This window comes from Hevea brasiliensis, chromosome 15, assembly GCF_030052815.1.
Source record: "Hevea brasiliensis isolate MT/VB/25A 57/8 chromosome 15, ASM3005281v1, whole genome shotgun sequence".
Taxonomy (NCBI): Eukaryota; Viridiplantae; Streptophyta; class Magnoliopsida; order Malpighiales; family Euphorbiaceae; genus Hevea; species Hevea brasiliensis.
Window position 1 is genome coordinate 6118804 of NC_079507.1, and position 15684 is coordinate 6134487.

The following is a 15684-nucleotide window of genomic DNA, read 5'->3' on the forward strand; positions in this document are numbered from 1 at the left end:
TCACTATGCAACAAGACAAAATAGCTTGAGAAGACCACTCACATGCTATCAAGATCAATGAATTCCTCCTTCACCAACAAAGCAGTAAGCTTATAGAGCCCAAATGGTACAGGACTATTTACTTCAATTCTCTGATTTTGTGATGCATGATACTGAAAATAAAATACAAGTGTTAGCAAACGAATGGTTTGTTATAATTTGAATATAAACCAAATATAGATGCCAATGTCCTTAACTATAATTTAGCACACCTTGGGAAAGATAGGAATCAACGCCAAAAAGATAGTGTTGTCAGGCTGAAGTTCAAAAAATTCTAAAACCTGATTGTTAGAACAATGAGAACCGGGAATTAACCATGGATAATCAAAGCTCTAAAACTGTAAATAATAATAATAATAATAATAATAATATAATAATAATAATTATTATTATTATTATAAAAGAATAAAAAGACAACTTACGATATCAAAAACACGGTTGGGATCGAGATCAAAATGCCCAATTAATGACTACAGAGGTTGCATTAATCAGAAGAGAGAGTGAAAGGAATAAGGTAGAAGACATGCTGGGCAAAAAATGAAGCTCAACTCAAAACCTCAATGATGCCTATTGTTGTTGTTGATGCATTTTCAGTTGTATCTTCATAACCTCAACATAAAAGGGTAACCTGCAGAAAAACTAAATTCTGTTGGTTACATGCAATTTTACGTTTTATTAATGGCCAATGAAAACATCTATTACAATGTTCTGTCACGTCAATGTGCTGTTCAAAATAAAATTACATAAGAATCTTAATAAAGAAAGTTTCAGAACCATAAATGCCTTGTAAACTATATAACATTTTTGGAAAAATGCAATAATAGAGTTCACAATTGCAGCACAATATTAAAAATGAAAAGCAGTGATATTTAGCATGTTGCAACATGTTACTTCCAAGATAATAATAATAATAATAATAATAATAATAATAATAATAATAATAATAATAATAATAATAATAATAATAATAATAATAAATTAAATAAAAAGCCTTGCACCATAACAGTAATAGTCGGCAATCTAATAACTAATTCAGTTAGAGAAAAAAAAATCTAATTACTAATTCAGACACCAAAAAGATACATTTAAAGCAAGCATATGTCTATGAAAATATACAAAAGAGATGAGAGAAAGGGGGTAGGAAGAGAGAGATTTCTGATCAGAGATCTCCATAATAATTAGACAAGATAGTGAGGAAAAGTTTAGACCATAATATAGGAATCCTTTCAGATACAATCCTACTCAGGTTTTTGGAAACTAAAGGAATTAAAAAACTTGGCCAAATTTCTCAAAACTATTGTGTTCTTATTTTCTAGATGTACAGTCAAAGATAGGCTGCTACAAGTAAGAAACAAAGCCTTTAGTTAACAATGCTTTTATTTTACATTATAATATTAGGTATAAAGCCAGCCCCAACTAATTTGGAATTAAGGCTTAATTGTTGTTGCTTTATAATATTAGATCTATGGCTAAAAATGTGAAGAAAAGTAAGCTTCTGCCTCAAAAGCACCCAATAGCTTCTGCCTCAAAAGCACCCAATTTTTATATGGGAAAAGAGAAAATTCAATAATCTCCAGCAAGAAAACAAATTCTGATGTTAAAAAGATAAGCACACGGCCATACACATATTAAAATAAATCTATTATAAGTAACTAGGAAAATTTTCAAATAGAAAAAATTATCATACCAGTTTGGCATAACCCTTACTTTCTTCTCGGAGAAGGTTAAATTTTGTTTACTGATAAAGAAGACGAGTGTTTACACGAACCTGAAACCAACATCAAAGTGTATCAATTGCATGAAGGGATTGGATTTTAATCCAATTTGATAGTAAGCCATATGCATCACTGTGCGTATCATCAAGCTCAAAAAAAAAAAAAAGAGGTGATCTTGTTACATCAGCTCCTCCTTAATATAATGAACAACTCCAGCACTCACTTGTAGAACCAGGCTCTCTTTCTAAAGACTATGCACTCAATTTACATTGAGCTACAAGAATCACCATAAATATTAACTTCATCAAATTACAATTGTAACAGTACAACATTCATTAGAAGAGACAGCTTTACCACCACAAGCTGAACATGAAACAATATCAAGGTACTAACCATAACAAAGTTTAATCACTCAGGAACTTGATACAAGATTCCATCATCCATATCTCAAAACTCATATTTCCTCAGTGACACACTATCACCACTCACTATTAACTAGCTTTGGAGTGCTTTACAAAGACTTCAAATAAAAACCTGAAGCCCATAATCATAGTTAGCTAGAGACGCTGGCAAAAGACTCAAAACCTTCAAGAATGTGGGGCTCAATCTATAGAGGTAGTGTTACTTCATCTAGTGATTTATTCTAAAATTCATGCATTTCTCATTCTATCAACAGACCAATATGCCATACTTAGGAGGCATTTAATTCACAAATTCCAACTTACTTTTTGGTGTCCTAGCAATGTGAAGCATAGCTATAAGATTCCTATGAATGATTTATTAACAATTTTTTGGTTGAAAATAAAATTTTATTAGGGATGCATCGTTTGAATCACAAAGGTATTAAAGAAAGATTACTATTATAACCTTAAGTACAAAGTGGTCAAATGTTTTTTAAAGCAATATTTGCATTGCTTTTGATTATTATGGAAAAAAAATACACATTCTTCTAATATCATGAACTTTTCTATATTCACTTTCTTTTTGTCAAAGGTCACACAGGAATCCAGTTAGATTTTGACAGCACAATTTTGGGAGATATTACACTTCAATAGGGGAAAAATTGCATTACACATGAACATTAGTGATTATTCTTCTTGAAATTATATTTTTTGCCCATAAAATATAATATAAGGGAGTGTTTGCCCTACCACGATATTCAATTGCTAAGCATCCATATATTTGAGATTACACTCATTAAACTCCATGCTCATTCCTTTTGGGGAGAATGAAGGTTTCATGGAAGTTGGACTGTGATGTGATATTCTGGGTAATTTTATATTACTATGTAAACCAAACATGGTAATATCATATTACAATCCATATCACCCCCACACTGTGAATCTTAGTAGGACATCAGAGATAAATAGGGGTATCAATTAAATAAAGACCACAAGAGGGATTTTTCAAACTTTTGAAATCAGCACAAGAATCCAGTAAGAATGACACTCAAAAGTTAACATTAGTTATAAATCTGAAATCAAAGTACCTCCTTGCCTTTCAAATCCTAAGCCTTTTATCTTTATCATTTCAGCCTCCCAAAGAAATTCCTCTTACAAAGTGAGAAAGGTTCATTGTAAACATTCTTTCTTTGCCCTTTCATTCAGCATAATGGCAAAGCATCAAGCATATAAAGATCAAGAGGTCAAGCAAGTATGACCAGAACCCCAATAGTAAAATTCTCTCAAACAACTGAGTACTCACCTCACAATGCTCTTGGAAAAGCCTCAATGGGACCAACATAGATTCCACCAGCCACTTTGCCTACAAAGAATGAAGAGGGGCTCAATTTTAAACAATAACCACAAATCAATATTCAAAAGGAAAAAATCATCGGTGAATCAAAAATAAAATAAAGGAGTAGCTACATAAAATCTTATTCCAATTATTCACCATTGAACAAGCTGTTCACACTTCATACACATTTTCTACAAAGATGCATGTTTGATATACGGATATAGAAAGACTACATGAACAAAAATGTCATGTTGACACTGAAATAATAAAAATACTATAAAAACAAAAAGTACTGCCATCCAAGCCACCAAGCTTCACACTTCTTAAAGATATAGGAAAAAGTGAGGAGTAAAGAGGTTTTCTCCTTAAAGAACGTCATCTAATAATATGTGTCGCAATGGGATTTTGCGGTTGCCCGGACGATCACTCACCGAAGTGGGAAAGAGTGAGGAGTCGCCACCTTAGTTTTGAGGGAAACTAAAGAAAACCATTTGAGAAGTTAAATTAAAAATGAAACCACTTCAAAACAGAGATTCTAAGTTCGGGGTCCGTAAACGGGTGGGGAAGGTGTTAGGCACCCCACCTCGTCCCTTAATAAGGGTAAGTAGATTTAATTCTGCGTCCTTTACAAATTAGTTAGAAGAGCTTAGGCGGCAATGTTAATCCTTTTGGTAGAAGGAATGTTTGATTTTTCACTAAATTTGGATCACCCAGATACATAAGTAAATGAGACAACCTTAGTGAACGGGTGTGAGAATCGGATAAGAACTCTCCTCCGATCTTTTTTTAAGTTGTTCATTAAAATTTTGAGGTTGAGACCGGATAAGAACTCTCCTCCGATCCCTATTTAATGTTTATTAAAATTTTGAAGGGAGACCGGATAAGAATCCTCCTCCGATCTCTTTTAAGTTATTTATTAAAATTTTGGGAGGAGACCGGATAAGAACCCTCCTCCGATCTCCTTTAGAGTTATTCGTTAATGTTTTGAGTTGAGACCGGATAAGAACTCTCTTCCGATCCCTACTTAATGTTTATCAAAATTTTGAAGGGAGACCGGATAAGAACCCTCCTCCGATCTCTTTTAAGAGTTGACTTAAAACTTTTAGGCAAGGATAGGATAAGGACTCTTCCGACCCCTTCTATTTTGATGAGACTCGGACAAAGACTTTTCCGACCTTCAACAATTTAACCACAACTACGGGTCTTAAGAACCTAAAACTAAGAATTCTGACCTTCAAAAATGCCGGGGATAAGGTTTATGGATATCCTGTGGCCGAACGGGGAACACTAGACTTGATTCACTGACCTTTTCATGTAGTCATTTTACCAATATTTATTAATGACCGATCCACTCTGTTTTGTTTACTTTGGTCTTATTCCATTTCATGACATCTTTGTCGAATTGTTGTTTACGTCGGCCTAATAGTTCGGTTATCTTCCTGACGGTTATTCAGGTTCTCTTTTTAAAGGAGACCTCTAAGTTGCAGCTACCTACGTTTACCCAACCATTTACATACTACAAAGAGTTAGAAAACTGGTTTTCAGAAATGACGGAGATCAATAAAATGAACTGATCACTAAAAAATGATTTGAGAGTGACTTTCTTTGGGATTGCTTGTGCAGAAATGGTCTAGATGTAAGAAGAACAAGGAGAGTGCGGGAAATAAACGTAGACGCTTAATAAAACAGTAACATGAACTCTTATAACAATATTTTCTCTTGGGTTCTCTTGTACAAAATACCCTTGAAGAAAGTTGCAGATGTATGAAGAACAAAGGAAGTGCAGGAAACAAACGTAAACAGTAGTGTGAACTCTTACCTGTGAGGAGCCAAATATATTGAAATAACTGTGAAGTGATAAACAGTGATGGCGGATTGACCAGCCTGAGAGTTGATGTCTGTCGTGAAACCGAGAGATGCTTTAGCTAAAAGGTAATCGGGTAAGAACCAGGTGAAAGGAAGTTGAGCTTGAACAGAGGAAAGGAAAGCAGAGATGATGAGAGTATGACCAGATAATGAACAAACTGGAAATGTAGAGTTCCAATATTCAAAATCTTTTTCAAGAAAACACTCCTGAAAACTAGTTTCAAAAGTCTTTTTAATCACTACAAAACAGCAGAGTAACAAACTGAATGAAGTTTCAGAGTTCCTCCACGATAATAGCAGCCTCTTGCCTATATTTTTGTCCGTTTTTTTTTTCGTCCCCTGAACAGTTTTTCATGCAGGTATTTATAGGAATCGGGTGCTCCCCATGAAGGGTCAGGATTCATTTTGAGGGAGATGGAGGGTCAGGATTTTGAAGTACATGATCGGATGTTCAGGAATTAAAGAGAATCAAAACGAATGGCTGAGATCGCTTCTCAAAGTATTTGTCCTTTTCCTCTTTTAATCCGACGGTCTTGAATCCTCTTGTCCGGAACGATCTGAGGGTGAGTGAAAAACGCCGTATTGTCATCTTCTCTTTTCATCCAAGGAATCCGGATTCATCATTACAAGAGAGAACAACGCTGGAGATTGGGATGTACAGACTGCCATGACATACCTCGGCACTGGCAAGATTAAGGCGATTCTTAGGCGTGCGGTGGAGATCTCGCTCGCAACGCTTTAACTACCTCGGCTCTGATTCTGACGACGGTTATTGGGATTTGTCTTATTCTTTTTGTCTTCCGATCCCTCCCCTAGCTCCTATTCCGATCTCTCATGCTGATCTCCTATCTCCCGATCTCTTTTATCCCTTGATCAGTCTGGATTCGGTCCAAGCATTAATTACATCTCGATTTTCGAAGCGTCCGCTTCGTTTTCCGCTCAGCATTAAATGCCCATTTTCCCCTATATATACCCCTGTTGATAGTGGCATTTCCTTCATTCGATTTTTCTCTCTTTCTCCTTGTTTCTTGGTTCTAGCTGTTCCGGGGAAAGTTCCGGCTACAACTGTGGTTTTGATCCTCTTCCGATGGAATTCCCTATTCCTCGACTGAAAATTTACGATCCCGGTGATTGGATGGTCCTAATTGACGATGGTGAGAGAACTGGATTTGACCGATCCGTATTGCGGGCTTCGGTTGTACCGATCTCGAGTTGCTCAAAGGAGTTCATTAGGATTCTCATCACAGTGAGTGTTCCGAATGATTCGATCCACATTGGGTGTTCGACAATGGATTAAGCTTCCGGTCGGCAATATCCTTGGGATCAGTTATAAACTGATCCTTAGATCACCTGGGAGTATCCTTGGAATTAGTTATAAACTGATCCATGGATCTCCTGGGAGTATCCTTGGGATAAGTTATAAACTGATCCTTAGATCAGCCTCTTCAGATAGGATTTTTCACCGGTCTCTAGAGATCGTCCAAATGATGTAATTTTTCAATGTAATCAGATCTCTAGAGATCGGCCACATGATGTAGCTAGACCTTTATTGTAATCCGATCCCTAGAGATTGCCCAAATGATGTAATCCGATTTTTTGAGAATAAAGACTTTATTTTGTCGGTTATCGTCTTATTTTTGCATTGATTATTTTCCGATCTCTACTGTGTTTATCCGATCTGGTTCTTTACCTGAATGACACTTAACTGATCCTTTATTCAAAATATTTAACTTATTATGCCGATCTCCAATTAACCGATCTCTGAACATTCGGATATTTGAGAGAAGTGTCAGAACAGCTGTCGAGTCTCACCAATCGATGCGCCGCCTAGAACCTCGCGAGCATTAAATGCTCGGACTAGTATAAATAGGGGAGGGTTAGCCAGTTTTTTTCTCATTCCATTTTCAGTCTCCTGCTCATAGCTTCGAAGTTCTCTCATTTTCTTCAGTTTCTCCGACGCCGATTAGACTCTGGTAAGGACTTTGATCTTCTTTTTTGTTTAAGTTCTTTGTTTCTTTTGAAAATGAGCGGTGCCGAAGGTCAGAGAGCGGCGAGCCCTCCTTCCATTGAGTTCTCTTGGTCATCGTCTGATGAAGAAGAGGCGCTGCCAGCGCAACCTGGACCCCTTAGGGTCCTCGCTCCAGTCGGGGCGGTCGTACCATTAAGCGCGCGCCCTTCTTCAAGGAGAGAGACCCTTCCCATAGACGAGCTTCCATCGGTTCTTCGAGAATCCGCTCGCAATGCTTGTTTAAGAATACAATATTTGTCCCGATTCGCTCGAGCTAATCAAGTGCCATGGCGACCTTCGTGTCGATCACTTCTTTGAAGAGAACGGCAGGTTATGGTATATGAGGAACAAGTTAAAGGCCGGCCGAGGTTCCTCTAGACGATTTCTATAAGGAAGTCCTAAAACTTCACCGAGCATCCATTGTTCAAATTCACCCCAACTCGTGGCGGATCTTGGTAGCTTTCCGAGGTCTATGCCGAGCTAAGGGAATCAGACCACGGCTAAAGTGTTCGCCAAGCTGCACCGGCTAACTCACCGAAAGGACGATGACCATCGGTTCTTTCAGCGGCCTAATTGCGGGCTCTTTTCCGACCGCCTCGTCTCTTAAGAATTGGAAGAATCGCTTCTTCATTGTGAGGAGCAAAGATCCGAGCCATTTTGAGGACTTCCCCGCACTGGTGGTACTGTGGACCTTTGCTTCGAATCACATCACCCCGAGCCAAGATGAAAGCCTAATAGTGATGGATTTGAAGAGTGAGGCTGCCACTAAAAAGTATTCTTGTTTGATGCGTGATCGCCGAGCCGCACCATTGGACTGCTCACCGCCATCGCCAAGACCGCGAACTTCCGCTCTCTAACCTCGGCATCGGTATTTTCTATACCTCGATCTCGTGACCTTAGCGATCTCACTAACCTTTTCTTTGTGCAGTATGGCGGTGGTGAGGGTTCAAGGAAACGGAAGAAGGAGAGAGAGATCTCCTGAAGATAAAGAGATAAAGCGTTCGAACGACTCCAAACGCCTGGCCACGAACCCGGGAGATACAAAGTGATCCTCCCAACCTTCGGTCCGCCGACCACCGAAGCTACCCGATCTCCTCCTAGATCGGAGGAGCAGCCTCCGACTCTTGCAGCTTGTTCCAAGCAGGAAGGGGGCCTACTCAAGCTTCGGAGGACCTCTTCTGGGCGCCAAGTACGATCGATCGCTTGAGGAATAATCTGATCGTCAAGGAGAACTCGATTTCGCCAAAGTCCCGGGTCTACCATCTTCTTCCGAGGATCGGACAGTTATCCTGCATGGTCTCGACGACATATTGACTCGGACCATGAGCTTAAACGTGGAGTGTCCGTGAACTGCACCATGATCCGAAAGGATTCAATACCGGGTAAGGAGATCGAAGAAGAATCGAGGTGGATTCCTCCGATCCCAACTCTCATCCGCCGGATTATATATCTCAAGTCGAGGGACGCAAAGCTCCATGAAGACCGGTTGGCGAATGTAATCGTGCTTTGGATGAGAGGGACCGTGCTCTTAAGGAAGTCCAGTGCTTCACGCCAACGGTTAGCCAGTGTCGCTCAACTTATAGAGGAACTTGAGGCGAAGGATAAGGAGCTTAAGGAGAAAGACAAGGAGCTTAAGGAGAGGGATGAGGAGATGGTGACGGAATAGCCGAGGCCTATGTGAAGGCTCACAAGGATCTCTTGGCCGCACTCCAGAGCGTTACCTAAGAAGACTTTTCTTGGATGGCCGATGTGGCTCCTGAGGACAATGATGAAGACAGTGAGGATGAAGCCGAGGGTGAGAGGGAGAGAGGGAGTGATCCAAATGTAGATCAGGCTGGGGGATCAATAACTTGTACAAATTATGACATGAAATGGAATGCCTTTTGTTCAATGAATGATTGTGATCGGAAAATTTTAAACCATTATTTGTCCGAGTATTTGATTGTATGAGCACAAAGAAAATAAAAACTAAATGTGATTATTAATCTAAGTATGAGAGATCGGAAAGCACTTTAAACATGAGATTGGTAGGGGAGAAATGATGAACGTAACTTGACTGAAAATTTAACTCGAACACTTAAGATCGGAATCGAACCAAAACTTTAGCTCTTAAACTTTCGTAAAGGAGGTCGGCAATAAAACTGTAGGAAAAGATCTAGTGCCGCTTCATTTCATTTATCAACAGAGATCGAATATTCTTGACAGTCCGAATCCGACATCGGGTTTGAGAGGTCGGTAAAATGATTTTGAGAGATCGGCGAGGCTTTAATGAATGTGAGGACTTAGCATTGATTCAATTCTCTGTGAGGAGAGATCGGAAATGTGACCGCCTATCAAAGAGGGACTGAAACGTGATTAGCCGCTCAAAAAAAGAATTTTTATTGATTCTAGGATCGCCAAAATATGGTGTCGACATTGCCCCTCTTTACATAATTTCAAGTAAAGGAAAAATTTCCGTATAGGAATTATGTAAAGATTCCGACTCATATTTTGGACGATTAGGTATTTGAAATTAGGGAACTAAAGCACACCTAAGTTAATGACCTAGAAAATTAAAATCAACTTGGATCTAGAAACCAGAGGTTGATAACAGGAATGTAAGTTGCATGACATTAAAATCAACTTGGATCAAGGATCCAGAGGTTGATGGTGGAATTGCAGGAAATTAAAATCAACTTGGATCAAGGATCCAGAGGTTGATCACAGAAATTTAAATTGCAGGAAATTAAAATCAACTTGGATCAAGGAACCAGAGGTTGATAGCAGAAATTTAAATTGCAGGGAATTAAAATCAACTTAGATCAAGGAACCAGAGGTTGATAGCAGAAATTTAAATTGCAGGAAATTAAAATCAACTTAGATCAAGGAACCAGAGGTTGATGGTGGAATTGCAGGAAATTAAAATCAACTTGGATCAAGGAACCAGAGGTTGATCACAGAAATTTAAATTGCAGGAAATTAAAATCAACTTGGATCAAGGATCCAAAGGTTGATGGCAGAAATTTAAATTGCAGGAAATTAAAATCAACTTAGATCAAGGAACCAGAGGTTGATGGTGGAATTGCAGGAAATTAAAATCAACTTGGATAACAGAAATTTAAATTGCAGGAAATTAAAATCAACTTGGATCAAGGAACCAGAGGTTGATCACAGAAATTTAAATTGCAGGAAATTAAAATCAACTTACAAGGCGAGTCTAACCCTGACACATGAAGTTCTTTCCCTGAAGAAGTGTACTTAACAAGATAACGAAGGCGGATGATTAATGGAGGAGGAGTTGCAAGACCTGATCTATGATCTCATTCTTTCGGATGCCCCTTTTTCATTCCCGACTTTCTTCTTACTCTACGGAGAGCGCCCTTGCAGGTTTTCACTTTCTCTTCGTCCATTCGACCAGAAGCGCCCTTTCGGGTTTTCACCTCTAGAAGTTTTTTTTTTTTTTTTTTTTTTTTTTTTTTTTTTTTTTTGAAGGCTATTTCCTGCAAATCTCATAATAAAGTACGTGAGGTTATCAATTTTCGAATTCAAATCTTATGGCAAAAATTTTAACTAATTAATAGCGCATTAAACAAAGAGAAAGGATCGCATGGGGAAAATAACAACAGAAGGAATGAAGTATAACTTTATTAGAAAGAATAGACTTTCAAAGGAGAGGAAAAGGTACAAAGATAGATCTCACATATTCCTTATGGTTAGTTTTGAAGTCTTTTAACTGCCATTATTTCGAGTTCTCCGGAGTCTCATGCCTTAACGGTCTCTTCTCTATTCGCGGTTTCATACCCTCTTCCTTATTTCTCCACTTTGGTTCTTGGGACGCCCTTTTGGGTTTTCACCCCGAGAAGGTTTTTTTTTTTTTTTTTTTTTTTTTTTTTGGATGCCCTTTCGGTTTTCACCCTTTCCCTTTTTATGCATAGTATCTCTTGACAAAGGTTTCGGCATTGATCGGTCTCGAATTCTTCACCGCCTATGTGGGTCAAGATCAAGGCTCCTCCGAAAATGTCTTTTAACCACATAGGGTCCTCATAGGTTGGTGACCACTTGCCCCGGGGTCGCTTTTGGTTCAAAGAAGACTTTCTTCAAGACTAGGTCTCCGGTTGGAATTCACGCAGCGCATTTTTATCAAATGCCCTAGCCATTCTTCTCTCGTATAATTGTCCGTGACATGTCGCGTTAACCTCTTCTCATCCAAAGAAGTTTAGCCGATCCAACCTTGATCGATCCATTCTCGACTATCAACCCCGATTCCTTCGTAATCCTTAGGACGGAATTTCAACTTCAATGGGCAATACAAATTTCCATCCCGTAGACCGGTGAGTATGGAGTTGCCCTGGCCGAGGTTCTTACTAAGTCCCAGATGCGTGAAGAGCGTAAGGAAGCATATCATGCCAATCCCTATATGTGACCGTCATTTTCCTGGATTATTCTCTTGAGGTTTTTGTTTGCGCCTTCCACCGCTCCATTCATCCTGGGACGGTATGGGGAGGAATTGAGGTGTCGGATTTTGTATTGGTCACATAATTCCCGAATCTTCTGACCATTCAAGTTCTTGGCATTATCAAGCGACAATTTCATTTGTGAGACCATGCCTACAGATGATATTGTTTTTGAAGAATTTGAGAAACGTGTTCGCGTGCTGTGAGCATAGGATGTCGCCTCGACCCACTTGGAGAAATAGTCGATGGCTACAAGGATGAATCTGTGCCCATTGGATGCCTTGGGATTGATGGGACCAATCACATCTATGCCCCACATTGCAAAAGGCCACGGTGAGACGAGATTGAACAGCTTGTGAGGTGGCACGTTTATCTGATCTCACAGAATCGACACTTGTGGCACTTCCGAAATACTCGATGCAATCCTTTTCCATTGTGGTCCAAAATACCCACGCCGCATGATTTGCTTCGCCATCATGTGACCATTGGCGTGAGTGGCACAATTTCCCTCATGAGTTTCAAAGAGGATTCTCTTTGCTTCTTTTGCATCTACGCATCTCAGTAATTCGCCGTTGGAGCTTCTTTTGTATAGGGTTTCTCCACTGGGAAAGTACCCTAATGCTAACCTCCGAATCATCTTCTTTTCATTTTTGCTTGCCCCTGAAGGGAATTCTCTGGTTCTACAGTAGACTGTGATGTCATGATACCAAGGCTTTCCGTCGCTCTTCTTCAATCATGAAGCAATAGGTCGCTCATCCCTTACCTTAATCTTCAACGTCTCAAACGTCCCGCTCTTCTTCGATTTGAGCCATAACACTAGAGTAGCTAAGGCATCAAGAAATTGATTCTTGTCTCTACTGTGTGAGTGAAAGAGATTTCTTCAATTTCTTGATCAACTCCAGAAGTACTTCGATATGGGATCAACTTGGGATCCTTAGTTTGCCATTCTCCCTTGACTTGATAGATTATCAGAGCCGAGTCTCCGTACACCTCCAACTTTCTGATTTTCATCTCTATAGCGGCATGTAGACCCATTACACAAGCTTCATACTCTGCGACATTGTTGGTACAAATAAACCCCAATTTAGCAACTATCGGAAATGTTTTCCGTCTGTGGATACTAGTACTTCTCGGATTCCATTTCCGATAAATTGATCGCTTCCATCAAAATACATTTCCCATACATCGGTTGGCTTGTCTTCTTTGCGCCTACCTCATTAATATGTTCATCGTGGAACTCAAATTCGTGAGCTTCATAATCTCGATAGGGTTTTCTCGCTAGAGGTCAGCAATCACGCTACCTTTCACCGCTTTTCGGGTCATGTAGACTATGTCGTATTGGGAGAGTATAACCTGCCACTTGGCTATCCTTCCCGGCACGAATGGGCTTTCAAATATGTATCTGATAGGATCCATCCTGGAGATAAGCCATGTCTTGTGATTCAACATGTAGTGCTTAAGGCGATCTGCCGTCCAGGCTAACGCGCAGCAAGTCTTTTCTAAGAAAGAGTACCTTGACTCACACTCATTGAGCTTCTTGCTCAGGTAATAAATGGCCCTCTCTTTTCGGCCGGTATCATCATGTTGTCCCAAAACACACCCCATAGAATTCGTTGGACCGCTGTGCATGGATCAAAGGCCCGCCGCCACAAAGTGACCAATATCGTGGATTTGACAAATCGCTGATTGTTTCAAGGCCTTTTGACAATCCGAATCCCATTGGGTAGGGTTGTTCTTCCGAGTAATCAAAATAGGCTCGCTTTGGCAAAGTGAGATTAGAAATAAACCTCGAAATGTAGTTCACCTTTCCTAAAATCGCGCACCTCCCTTTCGCTTTTTGGGGACGGCATGTCTTGAATAGCTCGAACTTTGTCCGGATCCACTTCTATCCCTTTCGCTACTATGAATCCCAACAGCTTTTTCCGATCTAGCTCCGAATATGCACTTAGCAGGTTCACTTCAACCGATATTTCCGAGCCTTTCAAACACCCTCCTTATCACCGAACGTGGCTCTCCTCTCCCGGATTTGATGATCATATCATCCACATACACCTCCACTTCTTTATGCATCATATCGTGGAATAATGTGACCATTGCGCTACCGGTAAGTAGCCCCGCATTCTTCAACCCGAATGGCATGACCCGAGCAGCGTATCACCCCCATTGGGTGATAAAAGCGCTTTATCCTTGTCTTCCTCGCCCATTGGGATCTGATTGTACCGATGCCCCATCAATACACGAACATCCGCCCAAACCCGCGGCATTGTCAACTAGCACATCAATGTGGGGAGAGGGAAATCGTCTTTCAAACTAGCTTTATTAAGATCCCTGAGTCAACGCACACCCCGACTCTCCCGCCTTTTCTTCATCACCGGACGACGTTAGCCACCCATTGGGGATATTTGACCACTTCTAAGAACCCGCCATATCGCTTTGACTTCGTCCCAACCTTAAGCAAAGGTGTCGATTCATTCTCCTTAACTTTTGTTTTACCGGATTGTCCCCGGATCAAGGGAATTTTGTGCGCATTATCCGAGGGTCCAAACCGACCATGTCATCATAGCTCCAAGAGAACACGCCGAGAAATTCCTGCTGCATCGATCATATCTCCCAATTCCTCACTCCACTACCTTAAGTTCCCTTTACTTCTTCCGTGCCTAAGTTTATTGTGCGCTTCGCCTTCACAAGGCACGAGGAGGGTTCATCTTTTCATTGCTTTCTTCTGTAAGGTCTTCCTGTAATTACTTGAAGTAATGGCGCTTATGGGGATTTCAAAATTAACCAGGAATTTCGAGTCTATTGGATTATTAGGTGTTAATTGATGAATGGTCCTGAATGAATAAAGAATAGAACATGTTATAAGGATGGAATTAAAAAGGAAAGAGAGTATTGGATTTAGAATGCGCTATCAATTCATTAATATTAATGCCATAAGAAAAGGTCCATTTACAGTATTACACTTGTCACCATGGACAAAATGATCAAGTGTAGATAACCAGAGGTACTTTACTCAAATTGAGTACGTGGATATCCTCCGTCGTCCAGCTTGTCAAGCTCCCGCTCCTCACCATGGGTGAAATTAGGGCCTCATACAAGGAATCCAGTTGGATGACATCTATGGATGGATCATCGTGATTCTTCCAGATTTGCTTGGATGTTGAATGACCGGTTTGGTGAAGATTTCCGTGATTCTCGGACTACTTTCACCTTTCCCATCTTCCGTCAAATCTCCGATCCCAAGCATTTTCCTCATCCGGAATCGCCCATCCACGAGGGCATCCTCCTCATACCCCAAACCACAACGGCCTATCTTCTGAATGGCCGGTATAGGCTCGACAATCCCTTGTAATGTGGCGCCTAGGCCTTTACCCTCTTCATACCCGCTTCTTGACATTACTTTGGCCACCATAGCCATGGCCCCTCCTTCCCAAAGATCTTGCAATTCAAGGGCCTGGAAAGAACTTTCCAATGACTCTCTACCGCTTCCACATAAGGGAGTGATTGCGCTTGGTGACCAAGATGGCCTCTTCGCCTCACCGTGATGATTTTGCCGCCCCAATGTATTTGATCTTCCGTGCAAAGTCGAAGGAACAAAGATTCGCAGAATGGATCCACGGCCTCCCAACAACATAGTGTAAGTTTGGCCAATGTTCATCACTTGAAACGTGATATTGAAAGTACATGCACCGACTGGATTGGCAAGTCAATGTCCCCAAAGACCTCTCTCCTTGTTCCACAAAAGCTCTCACCACCATAGCACTTTGACGTATGTCCGATTGGTCAACCGCAATCTAGCCAAGGTAGCGCTAGGCGACATTGAGGGTTGATCCGTTATCGATGAGGACCTTGGCCACTATACGCCTTTACATTTCACCGCTATACATGC

General features: G+C 40.4%; 1 pseudogene; it reads right to left on the reverse strand.

The window, feature by feature from the left end:
• LOC110663303 (THO complex subunit 2-like) overlaps positions 1-15684 on the reverse strand; it is a 37348-nt pseudogene that overhangs the window by 8635 nt on the left and 13029 nt on the right.